Source organism: Lissotriton helveticus, chromosome 8 (genome assembly GCF_964261635.1).
Source record: "Lissotriton helveticus chromosome 8, aLisHel1.1, whole genome shotgun sequence".
Classification (NCBI taxonomy): Eukaryota; Metazoa; Chordata; class Amphibia; order Caudata; family Salamandridae; genus Lissotriton; species Lissotriton helveticus.
Genome location: NC_136069.1, coordinates 236,898,365 through 236,917,044, shown reverse-complemented (window position 1 = coordinate 236,917,044; position 18,680 = coordinate 236,898,365).

Here is an 18,680-nt window from a genome sequence, read left to right as displayed (position 1 = left end):
GTCCATTCGGCTGGTGACGAGGGCCTGGGTGACCATCTTCCTGGTTTCGGTGGGGATCCACCGGAAGATCTTCCGTAGCATGCGCAGGATGTTGAAGCATGACGAGGAGACGGCGTTGACTTGCCTGGTCATGGAGAGGGAGGAGTCCAGGATGAAGCCCAGGTTGCGTGCGTGGTCTGTCGGTTTGGGTGCGGTGCCCAGGGCGGGGGGCCACCAGGAGTCGTCCCAGGCGGAGGGTGAGGAACCCAGGATGAGGACTTCCGTCTTGTCTGAGTTCAGTTTCAGGCGGCTGGTCGTCATCCACTCGGCTACCTCTTTCATCCCTTCGTGAAGGTTGGCTCTGGCGGCGGCGGGGTCGTTGGTCAGGGAGAGGATCAGCTGGGTGTCATCGGCGTAGGAGATGATGTTCAAGTTGTGTTGGCGTGCGATGGTCGCGAGGGGGCTCATGTAGATGTTGAAGAGGGTGGGGCTCAGGGAGGATCCTTGAGGGACGCCGCAGATGACTCCGGTGGCCTCTGACTTGTACGGTGGTAGGCGGACTCTCTGTGTTCTTCCGTCGAGGAAGGAGACGATCCATTCCAGTGCCTTCCCCTGGATTCCGACGTTGCTGAGGCGCTGCACTAGGGTGCGGTGGCAGACAGTGTCGAAAGCCGCGGAGAGGTCTAGGAGGATGAGGGCCGCTGTTTCTCCGTTGTCCATCAGGGCTCGGATGTCATCGGTGGCAGCGATGAGGGCGGTCTCGGTGCTGTGGTTGGCACGGAAGCCGGACTGTGAGGGGTCGAGGGATCCATTCGTCTCGAGGAAGGTGGCCAGCTGTGTGTTGACGGTCTTCTCGATGACTTTGGCTGGGAACGGGAGGAGCGAGATAGGGCGGTAATTCTTGAGTTCGGTGGGGTCCGCAGTGGGTTTCTTGAGTAGAGCGCTGAGCTCGGCGTGCTTCCAGCCCTCCGGGAAGGTGGCGGTGTCGAAGGAGGTGTTGATGATGTCCCGCAGGTGGGGTGCGATGACAGCGTCGGCCTTGTTGAAGACGTGGTGAGGGCAGGGGTCGGTCGGAGATCCGGAGTGGATTGAGTTCATCATGCGGACGGTGTCATCGGTGCTGATCGGAGTCCAGGTGCGGAGGGTGGTGGTGGGTGGCGGTGCTGCGGTCGTTGTGTGCGATGGTTGAATGCTGAAGCTGTTGTGAATGTCCGTGATCTTGTTGTGGAAGTAGGAGGCGAGGGAGTTGCAGAGGTCTTGCGATGGGGTGATGTCGTTGTTTCCGGCGCTGGGGTAGGAGAGCACTTTCACGATGTTGAAGAGTTCCTTGCAGTTGTGTGCGTTGTTGTCCAGCCGGTCCTGGAATGCAGTTCTCTTGGTGGCGCGGATCAGTTGGTGGTGCTTCCGGGTGGCGAGCTTGAGGGTGGTCATGTTGTCCGATGTTGGTTCCCTTCTCCAGACTTTCTCGAGGGCACGGCAGTCCTTCTTGGAGGTCTTGAGTTCGTCTGTGAACCATGGGGTTTTCTTGCTGCCGGGTCTGCTGGGCGGGGTCCTCAACGGGGCGAGTTCGTCCGCGCAGTTGCTGATCCACTTCGTGAGGTTGTCGGCGGCCTGGCTGGGGTTCGCTGAGCTGTCGGGAGGGTGCTGACCCAGGGAAGCGGCGAGCTGGTCGGCTGTGATCTTGTTCCAGCTTCTTCGGGCAACCTGTTGCTGGTGGTGGTGGATCGTCGTTCTTCTGAAGATGAAGTGGACGCAGCTGTGGTCAGTCCAGTGGAGTCCAGTGGTGTGGCTGAAGGCGATGTCTTTGCTGGATGAGAGGACGGCATCGAGTGTGTGTCCGGCGAGGTGGGTGGGGGTGGTCACCAGCTGCTTGAGTCCCAGGTTTGCGAGGTTTTCCAGCAGTGTGGTGGTGTTGCGGTCGTCGATGTTCTCCAGGTGGAAGTTGAGGTCCCCGAGGAGGACGTAGTCGGCCGAGGGGAGGGCGAGCGGGCTGATGAAGTCGGCGATGTCCTCGCTGAATTGTGTGCGTGGGCCCGGGGGTCTGTAGATGAGGGTGCCTCTGAGGGTGGTCCTGGGGTTGACGTGGATCTGGAAGTGCAGGTGTTCGGTGGGTGCGATGGTGTCGTCGGTGTTGGTCGTGATGCGGATGGTGTTCCTGTGAATGATGGCGATGCCTCCTCCTGTCTGGTTGACGCGGTCTCTCCGGATGATCTTGTAGCCGTCCGGGATGGCGATGGCGATGTCGGGCGCTGAGGAGGCGTTCATCCAGGTTTCCGTGAGGAAGGCGACGTCTGGGTCTGTGGTGTCGAGCAGGTTCCAGAGCTCGACGGCGTGTCTGTGGACGGAGCGGGTGTTGAGCAGGATGCACTTCAGGTGGCTGCTGTTGTTGCTCGTCTTGGTCTTGGTGGGTGCGGGTGCGGTGCAGGTCCGGATGCAGGTGAACTTGCAGGAGCGGCAGCTGAAGGGTCCGTGGGTGCGTCTCGGGGTGGCTTGGTAGCATACCGGGGTGCGGCCGGCGTTGAGTGCGATGAGGGTGGCGGCGGCGTACGTCCGGCGGGTGGGCTGGGGTCGGTGGGGGCCAGGGGTCCTGGCACTGGGCGCGGTCCAGGCCCGGACGGGCGCAGACGGGCTTACCTTTGGCGCGCCTTCGGCGCACAATTGGCGCGCCCGCTGCGCGCCACCGCTGCGCGTTCGCACGGTCGCCATATATGGCGAAGTGCGAGGGAGGGCGGAGCAGCTGGGAGGCGGGAGCAGGGAGGGTACAGAATGCAAAAAGGGGCGGGGTTTAGCGGCGGTGGCGGGAAGCGGGGAGCGGGGAGGGAAGAGACGGGGCAACAACAGGCAAAAAGAGGGGAACCAAGATAAAAATACAGAAAAACAAATGAGAAATGCAGCAACAGTTAAAACGCCAAAGCAGACAAACAGAGGCAAAGGCAGGAGGCGAGCACGAGGCGAGCGCGGCGGCTGGCCGAGCAGAGAGGCAGGCGGGGAGGCACTCGCAGCAGCTGGTGGCCGTGCGGCGCGGGGGCGTCCTAAACTAGGACACACTCACCTGCGTCGCACGGTCGCCATATATGGCCAAGTGCGAGGGAGGGCGGAGCAGCTGGGAGGCGGGAGCGGGGAGGGTACAGAATGCAAAAAGGGGCGGGGTTTAGCGGCGGTGGCGGGAAGCGGGGAGCGGGGAGGGAAGAGACGGGGGCAACAACAGGCAAAAAGAGAGGAACCAAGATAAAAATACAGAAAAACAAATGAGAAATGCAGCAACAGTTAAAACGCCAAAGCAGACAAACAGAGGCAAAGGCAGGAGGCGAGCACGAGGCGAGCGCGGCGGCTGGCCGAGCAGAGAGGCAGGCGGGGAGGCACTCGCAGCAGCTGGTGGCCGTGCGGCGCGGGGGCGTCCTAAACTAGACCCTCCTGAATAACCTGCACTGGCTCCCCATAAATGGGAGGATAACCTTCAAGGTCCTCACCCACCGGACCAGCGTACCTCAACAGATGACTCAGCCTCCACAGCCATGCCCGCCAGCTCCGCTCTGGAGACCACGCCCTCGCCACCATCCCCCGCATCCGAAGAGTGACCGCCAGCGGCAGATCATTCTCCCACCTCTCCATCAAGACGTGGGACACTCTCACCATCTGCCTACGGCAGACCGAAGACCTTCTAACCTTCAGGAGACTCCTCAAGACCCGGCTCTTCGAACAGTAGCAGCATCCCCCCCAGCGCCTTGAGACCCTAACGGGTATGTAGTGCGCTTTACAAATGCTATGATTGATTGATGAATTGAATGCAACACATGCTCTGACATGCCCCCAATGCGTTTCTGAATACGCAACATTTACACACATGACCTCGGCTTGTATTTGCCTCCAGGTATACTGGAAGGGCGTCCTGGAATTGCTGCAGGACTCTATGGGAGTTCGGTGTGAGGCATTGACCAAGCACTGTCTTCTAGGGGTTTTGCCAGCTTCCAAGCAAAGGACCTGTATGCAACATAAATTTATCCTATTGAGGCTAGTGTTGACAAAACGGCATATTGCTATACATTGGACGCATTCTGCACCCCCTCATCTGGCTAAATGGAAGGCTGCTATTTGTGAATGGGGTGGCTGAGGAGCACTGCCTGCGCTCAATTCAAACTGAAGAAAATGTTGAATGTGACTTGGAAACTTGAGGACACCTGTTGGAGTGGTTACAGTCAGCAGAGCAGCTGGGTGGAGACACAGGCAGAGACTCCCTCCTCACAGGTGCGAGTGCAGGAAGTCTACCCACTGGTTGAATGATGTCTGCTGGCTGGGGTGAATGGTTTAGGAGAGAGTACTGAGAGTGGTGACCCCAGAATTGGAGACACTGCTAGGACTGACCACCCCCAATGGGTCCTACAGGGAAAGAGTTGGATTCCCCACTGAAATTGCCTCCTGATATTTGGGATACTCCATGACTATGTTAACTGATAATTGCTACCTGACCAGATGCCCCATACCATAGCCCCACTCAGTAGTAGGTCCACCGCAGGGAATCAGGAAGATGGACTCCACAATGTATTTGAGACCGTTTATATGACTAGAATTTGTATTGTATCACCACCACCAATCACTGCCGCAGTTTCTTTTGGTTTTGTATTGTTTCCCTCTTTTTTTTTTTTTTTTTACTTTTTACTATTGTTAGACTTGTTCGTTTGCTGGAGTTGTGAAATACATCTGGAACGAAGAACTGTGCAGTATGATGTTATCCGTGGACCTACCCCAGGTTATTCTTGGGATCATTGTAGACACTGAGAGGGAACTCAGATGTATGTAGTGCATTTTATGCATTTCCTTTTGTTAATTTTGCACCTTGTAACCACGTGCGTTGTGATGTCCACAGATGACTGCACAATTCTGCAATAAAAGCAAAGTGCAAAAAAGCATGCTAATTTGATGGCTGAGGGTCTGTGCATCGTGAAAAAGATGCTTTCCTTCGACCTTTGTTTAAAGCAACGCACAGGCGGAGGTGGCAGGCCTGACTCATGTTTTGCAAGGCTACTTTAGTGGGTGGCCCAGTGAGTGCTGCAGCCCACTAGTAGCCTTTAATTTACAGGCCCTGGGAACATGTAGTACCATTTACTAGGGCCTTAGATGTAAATTAAATTTACCAATCAGATATATGACAAATGTACCGTATTTTAGGGAGATAGTACAAGCACTTTCCACTGGCTGGCAGGGAACAAGTGCAAAGACTCGTAATACCGACAAAAACAGGTTCAGCAAAAGAACTCAGAAAATCTGGGGATGACCCGGCAAAAGGCCCAGGCCCAACAAGGCTTAACTCGCATGCAACCTCTTAGTCATCTGTTGGTAATTCAGCTTCATTAAATGACATCACCATTCGTTCGATTTTGAAATGGGTTTGCTTGCTGTTCACACTTTCTGACCGACTTAAAGAAGCACAGCAAAAGTTCAAATGCAGCGAACCAAGTCAACCACACTTTCAGAGTAAAGGTGTCACGCCATGACATGAAATAATTTTAATCATTGCGAAAAACCTGGGTTAAAAAAAATAATAATAATCCACCCATTCTGAGTAAATCGACTAAAATAATTTTATGAAACTATTAGCTTGCGTCTAAATCGTCTGTTTTTCTTTTCAGACTCAGCTTCGTCTTTCAAATGCTTATACCATTAAGACTCTTCATGGGACTGCATCAGTTGTCTAGACAAGGATACGAAATGTATCCTCGGCATGCTTCGCACTGAATGCTAAAAGGAAATAAACAAAAGCTCTCCCCCTTGAAAGAACAAGAGTCGGCGTGATAAAGTTGCAACTTCTCCAAAAGATGATTGCCAACAAAACCTTTCTTTTATAGATGTCAGTTGCCCTGCCACTCGAGTGTTCAAGGTCTTAATTTCATAATGGCAGATTCACACATATGCATACATTGAAGTAATGCAGACAGAACAAAGCAAGTGCTCTTTGTGACAGAACAAAGACGTATTTGTGGAATAATGGAATGGCAGTGATGCAAACGCAACTCTCATTTCAAAGGAATGCTTTAGATACTTAAAGGCTAACATTTGGGAAAAGAACCCTCGATGGCAGACTAAAAAAGAATTCAATACAAAAATATTCTTTTGAAAGCAATATAGTTCCCGATAAAATGATAATATATTCCACATGCTTATCCGGTGCTACAAAATAATAAGAAATGTTTAATTTACAGGTAGTTCAAAATTACTGGATATTGTGAGTGTTATCTTATTTGTCAACATTGGACAAATACTTTGTGAGCAGCCAGAAAAAAAGTTTGCCCATTGTGTACAACTCCAAACATCTTGAACATCCTCACACTTCAAGGTAGCTATAACCACGGTCATTGGCAAGTTGGTAAACCTATGGCATCAGTCCTAACACCATTGGCTGGAAAAATGAGAAATGGAAAGTATTATGACATTGTGTAACCGATCCTAGTAAGTTTGCAATGCTGTAGTGGTAATCTTATTTTAGGTCAAGCCTTCCAGACGGTTCGAGCTTTCTGGTTGCATAATACCTACTGTGGGCTTACTAAAAAAATATTGGGGCTTACATTGGTTGGCTTTATTGTCACTCTCAATTGCTTGCTCCTCATTCAATGTCTTTCCTTGTCCTAGCTTGCCCTCCATGCGTTTGTCCCTCCCCAGGATAATAGCCTCTTTATCATCTCTGATTGCCTGGCTTTTATCCATCCACTGCTCACTTTACAGAATTTCTATTTTCTTTTTACTTAAGAACTGTGTGGCTTTTCCTTATGTGCTACATTTCTTTTCCTCCTGCCGACTCTCCATTGTTCCCCCTTCCTGTGCCACCCTAAGCCCGACATTTGAAACAAAAAAATGTAGCGTTTTTTTTTAATTTGTAGAGGATCAAGCAAAAACATATGCCAGACACTCCACCTTTGAAAATGATTTCTCACCAATTTTGTTCATTTTTTTAAATGTACAGATCCATGTCAGATGGTAAATAAAAAAAATGCCAGTGACAACATTTTGTAGACACACATGCGTAATGATGCATGTGTAATGCATACAAAATTACATCGCCCTGCAGCCATGCTATTGCGCATTTTCTTTGCTTTTTTTAACTTTGGACAGGCTGCACAAGTACAGCATTGCACTGTTCCGAGCATCTGTGGCAACAGTGGATTTGGGAAAAGGTTACTTAGCTTCAGGGAAGCCACTTGTCTCATGAATCTGCACATTCACTGCATCTTACACCTCTCACACTTGGAGTTGGACTTTGATAATGGTGATGACAATGATAACAAAGAATGTTTTTACCTTTGCAACACTGGCACATGTCCTTCATAGAACTTCTCTTACTGTGCCCAATCCTGGTGGTACAGATGTGTAATAAAAAGCCTTTTTAGGGGCTCACTGATGCTCCGGTCCTTAAACCAACAAAGGAGAGATTGGCACGGAAGCTGGAATATTAAAAAAAGGAGTTTATTAATCACTCATGAGTGGGACTACATTGATACAACACCCTTGGGCACTGTATGAGGCAGTCCAAGGAGACCAGAAACCAGGGGTCTTTTATATACATTTGTTGCATAGTAAGCATGGGACCAAGAGGAGGTACTAGCACATACAAGAGTAGTTATTGACAAACATGAGTATACAAATATGTCTTGGTGAGCAAAGTGGGAGGGGAGACATTTCTGTTCACATCAGTTAAAACAGTCTGACAGTTACAATCTAAGGCAGGTGCATTCTAGCAGCTACAGGCCTTTATGAGCATGTGCAGTGCTCTGTCTCAGTACTGAAGGAGTTAGTTATAGTTGATGACTCAAGCGAAATACAAGGGCAGGCGACAGTGAAGACGGGAGAGGCACATGGCTAACACATGGCTGACTTAAATGGATCATCGGTGAGACTAGCCTGAAGGATAGTCCAATCATGCACTGTTCTCTTGGTGTAATCCCACACATATTATGTTTAACAATTTCAATTAATTTATCATACTATCACTCTTCATATTTTTTAATTTCTTTTAATGTCAACATAGTGCATTTTGCATCTCATAAATCATAAGTACATCACAATCACTTTTTTGAAAATCATATATGTACAATCTTCTCACATCATTTTAACTTCTTGAATTAATGAATATATTTTATCTGCTTGATCTGATGTACATGCCAATGTTGTTGCTCTATTGTCTGTGATTCGTGTGATCTGATCGAACTGCATTTTTATGCTGGGTGCTTCCTCACAAAATTGACAAACTTTGACCAAAATGGATGCCACAAACAAAATGTCTTCATCTTATGCTAACGAAGATTTCTGCAGTTTCCACGCAGAGCATGAAAGGATAAAGAACAATAATACTCTCAAACAATGAAAACAGCAACCAAACAGTTTTAGGCGGCAGGCTCTCTAAATTCTCTAAGTTCGCTATCTGCCGGTATTACAAAGCATATGGTAAAACACCAAGGAGGCCTTACTGAAAGTGTTGCACAGCTCACCTATGGTCATCGAGACAGACAACTCCATGTCCCCTTTCCCATTTACGTTCCTTCCCCTTTGTAAATTTTGAAAAAAGATTCAAGGAGAGTAAGCAGCGCCCTACAGGGCGGCTTACAGTGCCCCGTGCACTTAATAGAAATATGTATATTTTTTAAATGTAGTCCTAGCTCCTTTAAAGAAAATGGGCTCCATTTTAAATTAAAACTTTCCTTATGTAACCAAAAGCACAGAAATGGTGGTTTATTGACACAGGCAAATCAGAGTGACGCTTTTAGAGACGTAAATCATTAATATTAATTAGTTAGATTGGATATCGTGACCCCACTCTAATTTTAAAATTCTGGGTACGGACCTATTGCTACAGAGGTTGGATTGCAAAATTCAACACTGCTCTTTAAAATACTAGTCGGCATAAACATGCAATCAGCTGAAAATCCAACAAGCCACCTTGCTATATTTTGGCACATTTGTGTGCTTTTGTGGGAATCATACTGTGTCAATTTTTACATCTAAATTGGCAGCTGAGCTTTGGATGTGGCTAAGTCTGGGTGGAGTTTGCGGAGATGAGCTATGTGAAACTCTGCAAAGTGGTTCAAAAATTGTGGTTCGCGGAGTTCCGTGGGTGGGCAGAGTTTCCCGGCTCGCCTGTTCGTGTTGCATTTTACCGTCAAATGCAACACGGAGTACGTCCTCACATTCAAAATCTCACGCAAACGGCACCACGTGGTTCACATGTGCATGACCCTCTTGTTTTCTTACTCTGTTTAAAGTGCTGAGCCTGTTTTTCAATCCCTTCTTAATCTTTTTAATCCTACACTCTCCTAATTAATCTACCCTTCATTTTTATTTTTTGTATTAGTGTGTGTTTTTGTATCTTCATATTTTCACCCCTTGGGTGCTCATGACGAGCTGAGCTCGTCATGGCACACAGTGCTCGTGTGCTGATGACGAGCTCAGCATTAGCCCAAACTCTGCCCCTCCGAGGGATGCAAAAAGCCCACTAGACGCCAGGGATTTTTTTTGGGGCAAAATTGATTTAGGGTGGGGGCTCCCAAAACGGGCATGCCCATGACCCCCCTCTCCTACAAAAAGAAAAGCCTTCTTGTCCCCCCATGGGAGCAGATTGGGCAGTTGCCCCCAATCTGTCCTCCCGGGGGCAGCAAAAAGGCCACTAGATGGGCAGCCCCCACCCTAATTAAAATTTGCCCAAAAAACTCCCTGGCATCTAGTGGACTTTCTACCCCCCCTGGGGGCAGATGGGGGCATTAGCCCCTAATCTGCCCCGCCGGGGGGGCACAAACCCCACTAGACACCAGGGATTTTTCTGGGGCAAATTTGAATTAGGGTGGGGGCTCCCAAAATGGGCATACCTATGCCCCCATCCCCTCCCCCCCCAAGCATAAAAACCTTCCTGCCCCTAGGGGGGCATATGGGGCAGTAGCCCCCAATCTGCCCCCCGAGGAGGGGCAAACGGCCACTAGATGGTCTTCCCGTTTTGGGCAGCCCCCACCCTAATTAACATTTGCCCAAACAATTCCCTGGCATCTAGTGGACTTGCCCCATGACCCCCCTCTCCTACAAAAAGAAAAGCCTTCTTGCCCCCCCTGGGGATCAGATTGGGCAGTAGCCCCCAATCTGTCCTCCCGGGGGCGGCAAAAAGGCCACTAGATGGCCTGCCTGTTTTGGGCAGCCCCCACCCTAATTAACATGTGCCCAAACAATTTCCTGGCATCTAGTGGACTTTCTACCCCCCCTGGAGGGCAGATGGGAGCATTAGCCCCTAATCTGCCCCACCGGGGGGGCAAAAAGCCCACTAGACGGCAGGGATTTTTTTGGGGCAAATTTGAATTATGGTGGGGCCTCCAAAAATGGGCGTGCCCATGCCCCCACCACCTTCCCTGCAAAAATAAAAGCCTTCCTGCCCCCCCCTGGGGGGCAGATGGGGCCAGTAGCCCCCAATCTGCCCACTAGGCGCCAATGATTACGCGGGCTTTTTTATGTGTTGGGGTGGGGCCTGCCCAGAATGGGCATACCAATGCCCCCACCCTCCAACTAGCCACAGTGTTTCTGCACACCTTGGGGGCATATTGGGCAACCCCACCCCTGATACCCCCCCCAGGGCAGCAGAAAGCCGACTAGGCACGGATTTGTTTTCAGTAATATGTTTACCTGTCGATTTTGGGCCCTAGCACAACTGGCACATAGGAAAACCTAGCAAACCTGTACATTTGTACAAACTAGACACCCAGGAGAATCCAGGATGGGGAAACTTGACTGGCTTTCACCAGGTTCTATTACCCAGAATCCTTTCCACACCTAAAAATGTGTCCAAAAAAACAAATTTTCCTCACATTTCTGCGGGTGAAAGTTCTGGAATCTGCGTGGATCCACAAAATTCCACCCACCCCACATTCTCCAAAGTTTTCCTTGAAAAATGGTACCTCTCTTGCGTGGGTAGGCTTAGTGCACACGACAGGAAATGGTCCACAAGGCAACGTGGTTACACCTCAATTTCGCAGTGAAAAATTACTTTTTTTTGGCAAAGTGCCTAGCTGTAGTTTTTGAACCCTAGCTCTGCCTGCACCTAAGGAAACCTAGCAAACCTACACATTTTGGAAACGTAGACACCTAGGGGAATCCAGGATGCGGTGACTCAACTGGCTCCCATCAGGTTCTGTTACCCTTGCAAACCTAAAGAAATAGTTTTTTTAAAACACATTTTCCCCACATTTCTGTGGTGGAAAGTTCTGGATGGATCCACAAATTTACTCCCACCCAGCGTTCCCCCACGTCTCCCGATACAAATGGTACTTCACCTGTGTGGGTAGACATAGTGGCTGCAACAGGAAATGGCCCAAATCGTACTGTAGAGACTTCATAATTACCTATAGCAAAACTACCTGGTTATGTGGGAGGGCACCTGAGATTTTGGCCCAGGGCTCGGTGGCCATCTCGGGAAAGTACAGAAAATCAGACCCTGTGATCTTTGAGGAATGAATTCCAGTTACTGATTTTTGGGCGAGTCTGTGGGGGAACAGACCTGTAGCGGGTCCCAGAGGTCAACTATTGTCTCTAGATCTAGTGATAATCTGGAGTTGTGTCACTATATAATCATCAAATAAGTATCAAACATATGTAGCAAAAATTAAAAAGGTTTTTTACGGTTCATGCATCCATGAAGACACGGGCACGTTGAAGCAGGGAGGCCCAAACCTTCGAGATAGGCGCTCGAGTAAAGGAGCAAAATATCGATTCTGAAGTAGATATACAAGAATTATAATCTCCATCGGACGATATATGATGTTTAGATCCGCGATTCTAAATTGAAGAAAGAATCCACAAATCCCATAAGACAGCACCTGATAATTTATTACGGTGGCTTCTACGTGCCCATTTTAAACGCCGATATTTTCACCAAGTTTGTCAGTCCGCAAGAGGAAAGTACAAAAGTGAAACCCAAGCGGAACTTCATAAAAATCGAACGATAGAGTCCGCCGAAACAAAACTTCTGTTTAAGATCGCAGTTAATAATGTCAATGTCCTGATGAAGGTGACACCATTTTAACCACACCAAAACGCCGCATCGACTGTTTTTTTTACTGTTTTTAATATATGAGCATGTACATCATAAAATGATGTGTTTTATTAATTTTAGAATGTAACCCTTAAGGGAGGTATTTAATAAACCGTAAAAAACCTTTTTAATTTTTGCTGCATATGTTTGATACTATCTACTCCCCTCCCTGTGAAAGTTACCAGGGGATCCTTCCACCAACCTTTTCGCATCTTGGGAAAGTACCAAACCCAAACATTTCTGAAAACTAGACACCTGGGGGAGTCCAATGAGGTATGGCTTGCGTGGACCCCCAATGTTTCCCTACCCAGAAAGCCATGCAAACCTCACATTTAGCTGAAAAATCCAAATTTTCTACATATTTTTGAGTGGAATCCCCATGCTGGCACAAATTTCCAACCCCACAGCGTTACCCTTAGTGTCCCGAGTAAAATGATACCTCACTTGTGTGGGTGTCTAAAGCAGAAGTGGCTAAAAACTTATTTTAAAAAAAATGTAGCGCTTAGAATTCTCAGTGCTATACTCTAAATCCCTATGTTTTGGACTCTTCCTAGCCACAGGCCTTTGGCCCACCCACACAAGTGAGGTATTACCAGAACCTGGTGGGAGGCAGTCATTTCACCCCATCCTGGATTCCCCTGGGTGTCTAGTTTTCAAAAATGTATAGGTTTGCTAGGTTTCCCTAGGTGCCGGCAGAGCTAGGGTTAAAAAACTACAGGTAGGCACTTTGCCAAAAAAGGGTAATTTTTCGCTGCGAGATTGAGGTGTGACCACGTTGCGTTTTCCGCCATTTCCTGTTGCGGGCATTAGGCAGACCCACACAAGTGAGATACCGTTTTTCTCGTAAGACTTTGGGGAACGCAGGGTGGGTAGAAATGTGTGGATCTACGCAGATTACAAAACTTTCCACCAAAGAAATGTGGGGGCAATGGGGCTTTTTTGACAATTTTTTAGGTTTGCAAGGGATTCTGGGTAACAGAACCTGATGGCAGGTAGTCAAATCACCCCATCAAGGGGTGCAGTCCTGGGCAATCATTTGTGGGGTGGAGGTGGCAGCACTGTTTTTTTCATGCAGCGCCACCTCCCCTCCATGCTGGAAGTAGGCAGCAGGTCTGGCAGTGGTAACCACCTGCGGGAGCGTCGTCTGCGTTGGGGCAGAGTGCACCAGTGTGTGCGGTGCACCAGCCACGTCCAGCACATCACCTAGCTTCTGATGCACAGTTGGGAGGATATCTTAGACGAGGAACAGGACCTGCTCTACCTGCTAGGCAATCAGATTGAGGGGCTCAGTGAGTACCAATTATTTGTTGTGTTTGTGTTTTACAATGCTGATGTTTTTTTACTAAATAGCATGCTACTCACACTCAGAGATATGTTACGTTTAGTTTACGTAAAGAATATTAAGTGTGGGCGAAATTTGCAAATTAGCGGTCTGCGAATTCGCGTGAAATCGAATTCGCGATCCGCAAAATCCGCAAATTTGTGCGAATTTGCTGATTTTTTTTTGCGTGTTCGCTGGGTTTTTTGCGTATTCGCGGGCTGCTTGCAGCGCACCGCCCGCGAAGTTACCCATGCGGTCGTACATGGGCACGGCCATCTTATGCGCGATTGCGTATTTCCGTTTCCGGGCGCTATTGGCAATCTCGCGTTGTGTGAGGCGCGCTATTACAAGTTTGCGCAAATTTTTGCGTGCTCGCAGGGGAAATATCGCGCGAACTTACCCACGCGGTCCTCAATGGGCGCGGCCATCTTGTTTTTCATTTATTGCTATGGTTCTGGGTATAAGAATTGGCTTGGTAGTTTGGTTTGCCCTGTTCCCATCATGCACTGGGACAGGAACAGACTAATTTGCATATAGCCAAGTTCTGAGCTGGGATGGTGCAGTGAGCTAAAAAACGGTGATGGATCAAGCCCTGATCTTTGGACTGGGTAAGAGCGGTCTGCTTAATTCAGGCACTCTGTTCATCACCACCCCCTTTTCTGAATCATTTTGTCCACCATAAGCATGGAAGGGTATACTCAGATGTGAGTCCCTTGCTCATTGCACCATCAGGATTCAAGCAAGCCGGGCCGACGACGCCTGAAATGGACAGAAACCGGTCCCCGGAAGCTTGTTTCCTTCCCAGTATAAGAATTGGCTTGGTAGTTTGGTTTGCCCTGTTCCCATCATGCACTGGGACAGGAACAGACTAATTTGCATATAGCCAAGTTCTGAGCTGGGATGGTGCAGTGAGATAAAAAACGGTGATGGATCAAGCCCTGATCTTTGGTCTGGGTAAGAGTGGTCTGCTTAATTCAGGCACTCTGTTCATCACCACCCCCTTTTCTGAATAATTTTGTCCACCATAAGCGTGGAAGGGTATACTCAGATGTGAGTCCCTTGCTCATTGCACCATCAGGATTCAAGCAAGTCGGGCCGAAGACGCCTGAAATGGCAGAAACCGGTCCCCGGAAGCTTGTTTCCTTCCCAGTATAAGAATTGGCTTGGTAGTTTGGTTTGCCCTGTTCCCATCATGCACTGGGACAGGAACAGACTAATTTGCATATAGCCAAGTTCTGAGCTGGGATGGTGCAGTGAGCTAAAAAACGGTGATGGATCAAGCCCTGATCTTTGGACTGGGTAAGAGTGGTCTGCTTAATTCAGGCACTCTGTTCATCACCACCCCCTTTTCTGAATCTACCTGCTAGGCAATCAGATTGAGGGGCTCAGTGAGTATCAATTATTTGTTGTGTTTGTGTTTTACAATGCTGATGTTTTTTTACTAAATAGCATGCTACTCACACTCAGATATGTTACGTTTAGTTTACGTAAAGAATATTAAGTGTGGGCGAAATTTGCAAATTAGCGGTCTGCGAATTCGCGTGAAATCGAATTCGCAATCCGCAAAATCCGCAAATTTGTGCGAATTTGTGGATTTTTTTTGCGTGTTCGCTGGGTTTTTTGCGTATTCGCGGGCTGCTTGCAGCGCACCGCCCGCGAAGTTACCCATGCGGTCGTACATGGGCACGGCCATCTTATGCGCGATTGCGTATTTCCGTTTCCGGGCGCTATTGGCAATCTCGCGTTGTGTGAGGCGCGCTATTACAAGTTTGCGCATATTTTTGCGTGCTCGCAGGGGAAATATCGCGCAAACTTACCCACGCGGTCCTCAATGGGCGCGGCCATCTTGTTTTTCATTTATTGCTATGGTTCTGGGCCTGGCTTTTCTATCCTCTTGTAATCTTCTCAATCCTTTGTATCTTTGAACTTTTTTTTGCTCTTTTTTGCTCATTATCTATCTCTCTATTTGTCTAGATCTATATTTTGTGTTTTCTTCAACTTTTTGTTACTTTAATAACTACTTTTTTTGTTTAGCTCTCTCTTTTATTTTATTTATTTCTTTCCCCCTATTCTTTTCTTCTTTCGGCCAGGACCATGTCAAAGGGAGCCGGCAAATCAAAGGGGAAGGGTCCCGCACCCCGTAGCCGGCTCCCTTGCGGGCGTTTGAGGGGAGTGGATGTAGTGGCCAGGGAGGTTTTTACCGCGGTGGAGGTGGCTGCCCTGATATGTTTTGTTCAGCACCACCTCCCTAAGATCGTGGCATCAGGGGGCAGGACCGGTCAAGGGTATGGCCTCCGGGAGCGTCGCCAGCGGTGGGATAAGGTGTGCCGGGCCATGCGGAGGGAGTCGGGGGTCCGGCGCACCTACGACCAAGCGACGCACCGGTGGGCCGACGTCCTCGACCGGGAGCAGGACCTGCTCCACCTGGAAGGTGTGGAGATCCCTGGCCTTGGTGAGTAGCTATTTAATAACTACTTTGTATTATTCTGCTCTGTGTTATATTGCTAATATATATTTTTCCCGAAGAACAAGAATGCTGCCTATTCGATTACATTGCAGGTAAAATAGTGTTTAAATAGCTTCTGTGATTGCAGGTGCTCGCCTCCTCAGTGGTGTTGCTACTATGCCTACTTGTTTGCAACTTTGTGCTCATTTGGCCTCGGAATATGTATGAGTGTAGTACTTTACAGAACTGCCTAATGCTATAGAGACTAGAGACTCAAGTCTAGTCCTTCCTTTGTACTCCTGCTGCCTCTAAGAAGAAGAGATAGTGATGGATTGATAGGTTGAGTATATTATGACTTGGTATTAGTAGTAGTAGGACATTTTTTAGTGCTCTGCAATCATGATGACGGACTGTGTCTGTCACGTCGCGTGCTGCTGAGTGCTGGCAGTCATAGTAGAACCTTTTTGTTGTTGGTTTAGTTAGTGATTTACATAACTTTCCAAGTAGACGGTCTGCATATCCAGCAATACTGTACTAGTAGTATCCTCCTAGTTGACCAGATCAGATAGGTCAATACACGTAGTGCAATTGTTGCTAATTTGTTTCCCGGAGATAATTTTAGATTGTGGTCAAAGAAATCAAATATTTCAAAAAAACAATCATCCATGTTGTGTTTCTTTATTTTATGATCATCAGCACCTCCCAGGGGCAAGGCAACTAGCACCATTGAGACTCCGGTGGAAGAAGGTGGACAGTCACAGGATCGGTCCCTTGCAGGCTCTTCTGGTGGCCCCAGTAAGTTGTTCTATTGTTATATTAATTCTTCTACTTCCCTAACTTTTACAGCTCCTATTCATTCCAAACTGTTTCCTAATTCTATTTTTTACAAATTAGTCTTTGATCTTCTTCAAATCCAGACAACTTTCTACATTCTTATCCTGCCTCTACCATCACTTGCTGTGCTACTACTATTTACTATTAATATGAGTCGGTCTGTGTAGGTAGCTAAGCTTGCCCAGTCGGCAAACGGTGTTAAACAAAACTCTGATCCAGCAATAGCTCTAGGCGCTGAGTACAGTCATCTGGGTTGCCCTTGCTGTCTATTCCAGTCTTCTTAATGTAAGTGCTTTGACAATTTCCAACAACAAAATGTCAATGTTTACACCAAGAAAAAGGTAGCAGTTGCCTTTTTGATTTGCTAGGAGCACATACCATACCCCTAGCGTTTCAGGGACTATTCTGCACATAAAGAAGTATGGACAAGAGAAATAGGACATTATTGATGATAGGTGCAGTTCGACTTTCCACATACCTCAGTCCGAACAGAAGTTGAACCCCCAATCCCCTGACCGACTATCTAGTGTGTATAAACAATGATTTGACGACCCAGAAGAAGACTACCGCCGAGTCCCGGCCTATCTGAGTCACTGAAACATGACTGCCAAGTGCAGTAGTTCAAACCCTTCCGCTCACTCACTCGTGAACAAAAACCACAAAGTGTTTGTTAGTTTGTTAGTTTTATTTTCAATTAAGAAATGAAAAAATTATTTCTTTATTTTTAATAGCGTAGTATTCGGAGCGAGCACTGCTGATAGATGACGCTAAACTTTAAACAACATTCCCATGAATCAAATTACTTTAACGTAATAGTTAACAGACACATGAAATTATTAGAATCACTGTGCGGGAGCCCCCATCTTCTTTAAAGTACTTAAAGTACTGCTGGTGATGACTTACTAGTAGTTGGTGAATCGTCCTGTTGGCAGAAGGGCAATGTAATCTTCTTTCTGTAATTAGAAAAATGGTGCACGTTAAGCAAGCATTCATCAGTTGTCCTAAGAAGTGTAGCATTTAATGGAATAAGCATATAAAAAATTAACACCCTCCCCAAAACCTTTACTTTTTTTCAATCCCAGTAATAAAAAATGTGTTATGTAACATTTTCTTCCATTACGAGACGAAATAGGGGGTTGTGTATGGCATCTGAAAATATGACATGTTTTTTCTAGACGTCACAACATCTGATGCGGCACAGATGACCACCAGTGCCGGGGCCTGCAGTGTGAAGGGCTCCACTCTAGGGGCGGATGCGGCGGCGCCAACAGGAGGAGCTGGGGGGGAAGGCTCAGCGGTGGCGGACGGTGGTAAGTTATTATACTCCTTACTTATTGACATTTTTGAGTAGGCTCGCAAAGGAGTGTATGATGTACTGGACAGTACACAGTACACTAGTACAAGTACACTGTACTGTTAAGAACAGTTACTAATTTAGAACTACTTTTTTGGCTATCACGGAGAAGACAGTCAACCTTGACTTGTAATAGCATTAGCGGCGGTACTTCACGGGTAAGCAATGGCCCCCTCTATTTGACTTCAACTCAGCTGGAAAACTTTTATCGTGAAGCCAAGTCATATCAGATGTACTTTAGGGATGTGAAGAACGAAAAGTGAAAGAAGGGTGAAACGAAGGACGAGCGAGTCTTAACATTTATGACTGTAAAGAATGGTGTTTTTGAATGCAAGTCAAGAGAAGAAGACGGTGGTTTCAAAAATATAATGAAAAGGGAGTTAGTTGGTTGTTGAGAAAAAGAAAACTTGGTGCATTTGAGACATTAAGAAGAATGATAGACGTACTTTGGAAACCTGGATGTTATCTTCTTTTTCCTCATCGATAGCAGAGGTGTATGATGTAGTAGAGCAGACGCTGAGTTGATGAAGATTGTTGCTTTGAACAGCATGTCCGTGCCAGAGTAGCAAAGCTGAGGAAATCCAAATACTAGAATTTGTGATTGTTCACACATACTCCCTGCCTTGACTAACAGTACAGTACTTTACTTTGCAAGCACAGCATCTATTGTGTATGGATTGTATAGTTGACAACA